Below are 8,167 nucleotides of genomic sequence, written 5' to 3' on the forward strand. Positions count from 1 at the left end.
TTTATGTCTGATTTAATTTTCAGGCAACAACTCCGGAAGTTTGTGTTGAAGCTCAGAGGGAAAAAGTCCGAGCTATATGTTAAAGACATGTACGTCACACGCAAATACCGTGCGGATGAAATAATCTGAAGGTCGTCATTGTCTCGAGAAATAATAATGCAGCGAATTGGGATGAGAGTATTGAGAGACGAATTCGATGAGCTCAAGTCTATGGGGGTGCTATGGCGGTGGGCGGTATTTAGGAAGGAAAGGGCCAACATTAATCGTTTAATAGCGTCTGTTAGACGGTCCCTTGACATACAAACATCGGCATCTGCAAGTAGGGTTGTTGTATGTGACGCCATGTGCAGATGCTTACGACATTAAAGTCCACAGTCATCTCTTGCGCATGCCATTGAAGGAAGCGTTGAGAAGACGAAGGCTGGGTATCAAGAAGACGAGAGAGATTTTGGCTTCATACTACAATAATGCTGCTCAAGATACAAAAGCCTCGCTCTCTTAATACTGCTACTACTACCGAACATGTAAGTGTTACCCTGCGAACAGTGCTTGGGAAAGTGTGTACAACGAGATTGATGTTGCACACGGCAGCTTCAGTAGTTTTAGGTTGCATCATTATGTTCTTCTAAAAAGATTTCTAGTTATGTATGAAGGCTTTTTACGAAAAGGAGCAGTGAAGGAAATCTGAATAAGGAGGTTTCCGATCCAGATCTTGCGTGGTTCTCTCTATTTATTATCTCTTCTCTCTTCCACTGACGGTAGGACCAATGGTGATAAGAATAACGCGAAGTAGTCATGGTTACCATAGATGTGATGGAGAAAAAGTCCAAATTACTCCCCTCAAGTATAGCAAAAGTCCAAATAACCCACTAAACTATTTTCTGGTTCAATTTATCCCCTAAATTATGCTTTTTATTCAACTTACCCCTAATGCAATTTGTTCTTTTTGTTTTCTCCATACACAAGTTGAATTTTAGTTTGAGATTTTGCAAGTGATAGTGGACATCAGAATCTACGTTCAAAAATATATTATAATTTTTATCATTATTTTTTATATAATTTTGTATAGCAGGGATAAATCTATTATTAAATATTCGACCCCATCAAAATAATGATAAAAAGTTTATGATATATTTCTCATATATCTTATGATGCCTACTATCACATTGCAAAATTTTAACTTATGACTCCACTTGTGCATGAAGAAATAAAAAAATAAATTACATGGTCTAGAGGGCAAATTGAACCAAGAAATACTTTAGAAAATTATGCATACTTTGGTTATACCCCTGTCATTTCTTGTCAACCCCTTCTCAATGCAACTCTCACCGAGCCCGCATACGTGCCGCATGGCCCTCTATTGTCACGTTTCGATGCTAGGCGTGTGTGTGTGTGGATGAGCAGGCTGTGCGTGCACGGTGCACACACCATCTGCCTGCTACACCTTGAAGTTGGTGAGTAGCTTCAACCGGCCGGGGGGTTGTTCAGGCTGGGGCCATCTACACGCGCGGTCAGTGGAGTCGATCATGGCCGAGTAACTCTCACCCTCGCGTCGTTCCTCCGCTGCGTCGACACAACAACGACACCGGCTGAGCAGCGGCACCCCGGCCGGCCGGCCATTTTACCTGGGCTCAGCTCTGTGCATGAGGACGGACCGCACGCCGCACCAGGACCGAGCCGCGCTGGTGCACGTCTCGGCACAATGCTGTAGGATCTAGAGCCGCACACGCGCCACCGTGAGCACCCTGCCGTCGCGCGCGCCAGGGACGCATCGCCGCAGACGGCCGTCTCGTTCGACGGCGTCATCAGAGAAGGCGCGCGCACCGTGCATTTCTTGACGAGCTTGCTGCTGCGGCAGTAAAAGAGAACGGAAAAACTTTGACGGCGTTTCGTTTGATCTGATCCACAGCCAGAGCCGGCGCCCGGCCGTCCCATGCATCCTTGGCGTGCCGGGGATGCCAGCCTATCTCGAGTTCTCGCTCGCTATAAAATCACCACCTACCCAGGGCATTCCTCTTCGTGCATCCCTCATCTCGTCTGCGCGAAACCCTTTGCCCCTCCGTCCTCCACCCACCACCACCGCACGAAAAAGTTCCACCTGTTAAAATTGTATTTGTAACCAGGTAGCTCTTGCTACTGTGCGCCATGCGCCATGATCTATTGTGCACGTGTGCCATAATTGTAATCTTAGAGATAGACTCGGATTGCTTAAAGATAGATTCTCTTGTAAATCAAGTTATAAAGCAAACGAGTCCTAGATAATCACAATTGTATTCATGTAAATCTCTTGGTGGTTTTTCACCCTATATAAACGACCGTGGCGAGTTAAGATAAGCAACCACATTTCCTCTTTTCTTTCATTACATGGTAAACAGAGCATCCTCTTCCACAAACATCCACAACCTCCAATGACGTCACCATCAACTTCCATGCCGACGCGATTAGGGATTGTCTCCAAGAAATTTAACTTGAGACAACTACCTCCTATAGAAGGCTCAATTCCTTCCTGCTATACGAGGAGCTCAACTCATGGGGATTCTAAATGGATCTATCCCTAAGCCGCCTAAGACTCTGGAGGTGGTCAAGGTGGACGGCAAGAAGGAGATCGTCCACACTTTCGAGTACGACTCCTGGGTTGCAAAAGATCAGCAAGTATTGAGCTACCTGCTGAATTCTCTCACCAAGGATGCACTAGCACCGGTGGCAACGGCAACCACAGCAGCAGAAGCATGGGAGGCGCTTGAGAGGATGTTCTCGGTGCACTCCAAGGCTCGGATTGCAAATCTGCGCGTCCTACTATCTACAACTAAGAAGGGTAACATGTGGTCCTCAACTTATTTCACCAAGATGTGTTTTTTCAAAGATGAATTAGCCACGGTTGGGAAGTTCATAGATGATGATGAGATGATTCACTTTATCTTGAATGGCCTTGACTTTGATTATAATCCCTCTGTGTCTTCTATGCTTGGTCGGGTTGATTCTCTTTCTTTGAGTGATCAGTACTCTCAACTGCTTACATATGATCAACTCATGAAGATGTATCAAGAAGGTGGCCAATTCCAGTCGTCAACCAATATGGCTGGTAGAGGTCGTGGCTATGGCAATAGCTATGGTGGCCATGGCCGAGGCAATAACAATTGTGGTCGTGGCCATTGCAATGGTGGTCGCGGTGGATCATACCGTGGCAACAATAACAGTAGCACCGGCCCAAGTAACACGTTCAAGCAAGGTGGACGCAATGCCAAGACAATTTGTCATGCAAGAAAGTAGGACATGAAGCAGATCGCTGCTGGTATGGATATGATGACAATGAAGATAAACAAAATCAAAAGTCTGTAGGGGCAGCTACTACTGGTTATGGCTATGACACAAACTGGTATGTAGACAGTGGGACGTCTGATCATGTTACTAGTGAGCTTGAGAAGATGACAGTCCATGACAAGTATAATGGGCGAGATCAAGTACATATGGCCAATGGAATAGGTATAACAATTAGTAACATTGGTCATCCAACTTTACACACCCCTAGCAAAAATAATATTCTCAAAAATATTCTTCATGTTCCTGGTGCTAGCAAGAATTTAGTTTTTGTTCATAAGCTAGCTCGAGATAATGATGCCTTCTTAGAATTTCATCCAAATTTCTTTTGTATTAAGGATCATGAAACGAAGAAAGTCATCCATCAAGGTAGCTGCCAAGGAGGTCCCTATCCCTTAGGATCAAACATATCTCCAGAAGATCCCAGGAAACAAGTTTTTTCGGTCAATAAACCTTCAGCTACATGTTGGCATAGTAGACTTGGTCATCCAGCTTTTCCTATTATAGAGAAAATCCTTAGTTTGAATAAACTTCCTTGTACTAGTGATAAAACTTCAGAGTCTATTTGTAATTCTTGTCAGATGGCCAAGAGTTGTGAGCTTCCATATCCTATATCAAATAGTTCATCTGAATTTCTTGATCTGATTTTCTCTGAGATCTGGGGACCTGTTCCCTTATCTGTTGGGCGCCATAGCTATTATGTTAGCTTCATTGATAATTTCAACAAATGTACTTGGATTTATCTGCTAAAGAAAAAAATCCAATGTCTTTCAAGTTTTCCACAATTTCCAACAACTCGTAGAAAGAAAATTCAGTCGAAAGATTAAGTCTATGCAGTCAAATTTGGGAGGCGAATATGAGAAGCTGAATTCCTTTTTCCAACGCATAGGCATCACACATCGTGTGTTTTGTCCCCACGCTCATCAACAAAATGGTGTTGCCGAACCATCACATAGTTGAGGTAGGGCTTGCTCTTCTTGCTAATGCATCCATACCCTTGAAATATTGGGATCATGCCTTTCTAATCGCAACCTACCTCATTAACCTTCTTCCAAGCAAATTCATCGACTATGATGTCCCTGTCATTCGACTTCTTCACGAGACTCCTAATTATACACCCCCTCGAGTTTTTGGTTGCGCCTGTTGGCCCAATTTACATTCATATAACTCGTGCAAGCTTGCTTTTCGCTCTACTCATTGTGCCTTCTTAGGCTATAGTGCTATGCACAAGAGGTTTAAGTGCCTTGACATCTCTACTGGACGCATCTACATCTCTAGAGATGTTGTTTTGATGTGGAAATTTTTCCCTTTTGCTCATCTCAATCCTAATGCCAGCACCCAACTACACAAAGAAAATATTCTTTTACCTTCACATTTGCTTAGCTATGTGGATGTAAGTTGTGTGTCTAATGATGCTAATCTATCTAATGGTTTTGGTGAGAATATTGGTGATGTGCAAGAATTAAATCCATCAAATTTGGAGCTCAATGTTGAAGAAGAAGGCGCATACGATAATAACTCAGGAGCTGCTGAAGTCCCGGCCGCAAACGATCCCGTCACCGAATCCCAGGTGGATTCGCCTGCGCTCACCGCTAAATCAAGCACTGAAATCCGGGAAGATCCGCCCGACCCCACTGGCTCATCTGCAGTAGCTCCGCATGCGCCGCGTGGACCGGACGCCGATTCCCGGGGCCCCACTCGCTCGCTCGCGGCCTCTGCAAATGCACCGCGTGGGCAGGGCAGAGGATCGTCGCCTGCGGCCTCTGCAAGTGCGCCGTGTGGGGAGGGCAGAGGATTGCTCACCCGCGCACGCGACGCCCGCCGCGTCCGCCTCTCCGCTGCCGCCACGCGTCACTTGGTCTCCACTCGCGCCAACAGCTTCGCCGCTGGTTTCTCTGACAGCTCCTGTCGGATCTTCTGCAGAGTCTGCTAGATCAGATGTGCCGACGCAACATCTTGAGCCTAATATTTCCTCTCAACGGCACACGCGGCTCCAACACGGTATTATCAAGCCTAAAATATTTACAGATGGGACTGTTAGATATGAGAATTTTTGTGCAACTGGTGAGCCAAAAAGTTTACAAGAAGCATTAAATGATTCACGATGGAAACAAGCTATGCAAAAAGAATTTTTAGCCTTACTTAGAAACAACACTTGGCATCTGGTTGAACCCAATGCCGGCGCAAACTTGATTGACTGCAAATGGGTGTACAAGGTCAAAAAGAAAGCCGATGGGACAATTGGCAGATACAAGGCGAGATTGGTAGCAAAAGGCTTTCGGCAAAGATATGGAATTGATTATGAGGACACATTTAGTCTAGCTGTCAAGATTGCTACTGTAAGGCTTGTTCCGTCTTTGGCAATTTCTAAAAGTTGGTGTCTAAGACAATTGGATGTTCAGAATGCGTTTTTACATAGTGTTCTGGAAGAGGATGTATATATGAAACAACCCTCGGGTTTTGAGAGAAGTGATGCGCCACATTTAGTCTGTCGACTTGATAAAGCAATTTATGGTCTCAAACAAGCTCCTCGTGCCTGGTATGCAAGATTAAGTTCTAAGCTTATTGATATTGGATTCATAGCATCAAAATCAGATAATTCTCTATTTATTTATCAAAAACTAGGAGTTACTATTTATATACTTATATATGTTGATGACATCATTGTCACTAGTTCTTCTAATGAAGCTGTCTCGACCTTTTTGTTGGATTTGAGATGAGAATTTGATCTAAAAGATCTTGGTGATTTGAATTATTTCTTGGGAATTGAGGTTCAAAGGAGTAAGGAAGGATTGTTGTTATCTCAATAAAAGTATGCGCGAGAAATTCTAACACGGGTTGGTATGGTCAGGTGTAAAGGATCTCCAATATCGTTGTCAAGTACTAAAAAGCTCTCAAGTTTTGATGGTGAATCATTAGGACCGGAAGATAGCACACATGATAGAAGCATAGTTGGGGCATTACAGTATCTTACCCTTACATGGTCTGATCTAGCTTTTTCGGTTAACAAGGTATGTCAATTTTTGCATGCACCGACATCTATTCATTGGAGTGCTGTTAAACGAATTCTTCGTTATGTTCAATTTACAATGGATGTTGGGTTATATATAAGAAGATGCAGTTCTATAACCTTGAGTGGCTTCTCTGATGCTGATTATGGCTGGTAATGTTGATGATAGAAAATCTAATGGAGGATTTGCAATATTTTTTTTTGCCTAATCTTGTGTCTTGGAGCGCTAGAAAGCAGACTACGGTCTCAAGATCTAGCACTGAAGCAGAATATAAGTCTATGGTTAATGCTATTGCAGAATTAATTTGGTTGGAATCTCTGCTGCGTGAACTTGGTGTGCAATTGACACAACCACCTATTTTGTGGTGTAATAATTTGGGAGCTACTTATCTTTTAGCAAATCCAGTTTTTCATGCTTGAGCAAAGTATATTGAAATTGATTTTCACTTTGTTCGAGAGCATGTTGCCAAGAAGCACTACAAGTTAGATTAGTATCTACTCATGATCAAGTTGCGAATGGATGCACTAAGACCTTGACAGCTGGTAAGCTAGAGGATTTCAAGCACAATCTAAACCTCAAGAACAAGAGAAGTTTTGATTGAAGGAGGATGTTAGAATTGTGTTTGTAACCAGGTAGCTCTTGCTACTGTGGGCCGTGCTCCATGATCTAATGTGCACGTGTGCCATAATTGTGATCTTAGAGATAGACTCGGATTGCTTATAGATTCTCTTGTAAATCAAGTTATAAAGCAAACGAGAGCTAGATGACCATAATTGTATTCATATAAATTTCTTGATAGTTTTGTACCCTATATAAACACGCAACCATGACGAGCTAAAATAGTCAACCACGTTTCCTCTTTTCTTACACCCCGCGAGCGATCGAAGCATGGGCAAGAGGAAGGCAGCCCCACAGCTCCCGCAGCGACTCCACCACCGCTCGCCCGCCTACCACCCGCGAGCGCGCGTCCGCCGGGTGGGACGTGGCCCGCACCCTGTCCGCGCGCGATGCCCAAGCCGGAGAAGCTTGGCGTGAAGCTCATGCAGGAGGGGCTTCAGGTCCGCCAAGGGGTTCCGGGGCGGAGAGCGGGTGCTTTCGGCCCCCGTGCAGCGCTTCGGCGTCCTCGACCTCGTGGAGGACGACGGCGATGAATCACTTAGATCTGGAGGAGGGATGGCCTTGGGCCGTGCCACTACTATTTAGTCTCTATTAATTGCTACCGTTTTGTGTTCCAGTTAGTCGCGTATTAATTAGTTTGTCCTTGTTTACGCATCAATTAAGTACTTCGAGGGTTATCTGCATGCGAGATGATGAGTACTTTCCCTTGTATCCAACTACAGATCGAACATGTGTGTGTGTGTGTGATGATCAGTGAGATCGCTATCTTAATTCATAGTAGATCGTAATGCATGATTGATGTATGCAGCAGCCTTGGCATGATGCCTGATCCGTTTTTATGCAATTTTTCCCATTTTTACTATTTGCTAGTACGATGCTAATTGATGCGGCACACGGCAACCGATCGATCTCGCGGCGCCAGCCAAGGCGAGCACGGCGCGCCGCCGGCCGGCACGCGACGCAGAGCTTGCAGGCCAGAGCTCCGACCACCTGCCCTCTGCGACCCCCTGCAGCGCCTGCCCTCCCCGGCGGGCCATGTGGGCCTGCTGCGGTGACACGGGGAGAGGAGGGGGTTGGTGAGTGGGTTGCCGCACCGTACGCGCACGCATACGGGATCGGAAGAACAAACCAGCAAACATCGGCTTGAACCATGTTTGGATCTAAGGGTAGTCCGTTCAGATATGAGGGTTAATTAGACCATGTTCGAATCCAAGGCTAAA

At 45.0% G+C, this 8,167-nt stretch overlaps 1 non-coding gene across 1 annotated transcript; it reads left to right on the forward strand.

Moving 5' to 3' along the window:
• Positions 1 to 2,886: 2,886 nt before the first annotated feature.
• On the forward strand, positions 2,887 to 3,025 carry LOC117841130 (small nucleolar RNA Z247). The gene has a single exon (XR_004637163.1). It is a non-coding gene; the product is annotated as a small nucleolar RNA Z247 (small nucleolar RNA).
• The last annotated feature ends 5,142 nt before the right edge of the window (positions 3,026 to 8,167 follow it).

The sequence above is a fragment of the Setaria viridis genome, chromosome 9 (assembly GCF_005286985.2).
Source record: "Setaria viridis chromosome 9, Setaria_viridis_v4.0, whole genome shotgun sequence".
NCBI classification, from domain to species: domain Eukaryota; kingdom Viridiplantae; phylum Streptophyta; class Magnoliopsida; order Poales; family Poaceae; genus Setaria; species Setaria viridis.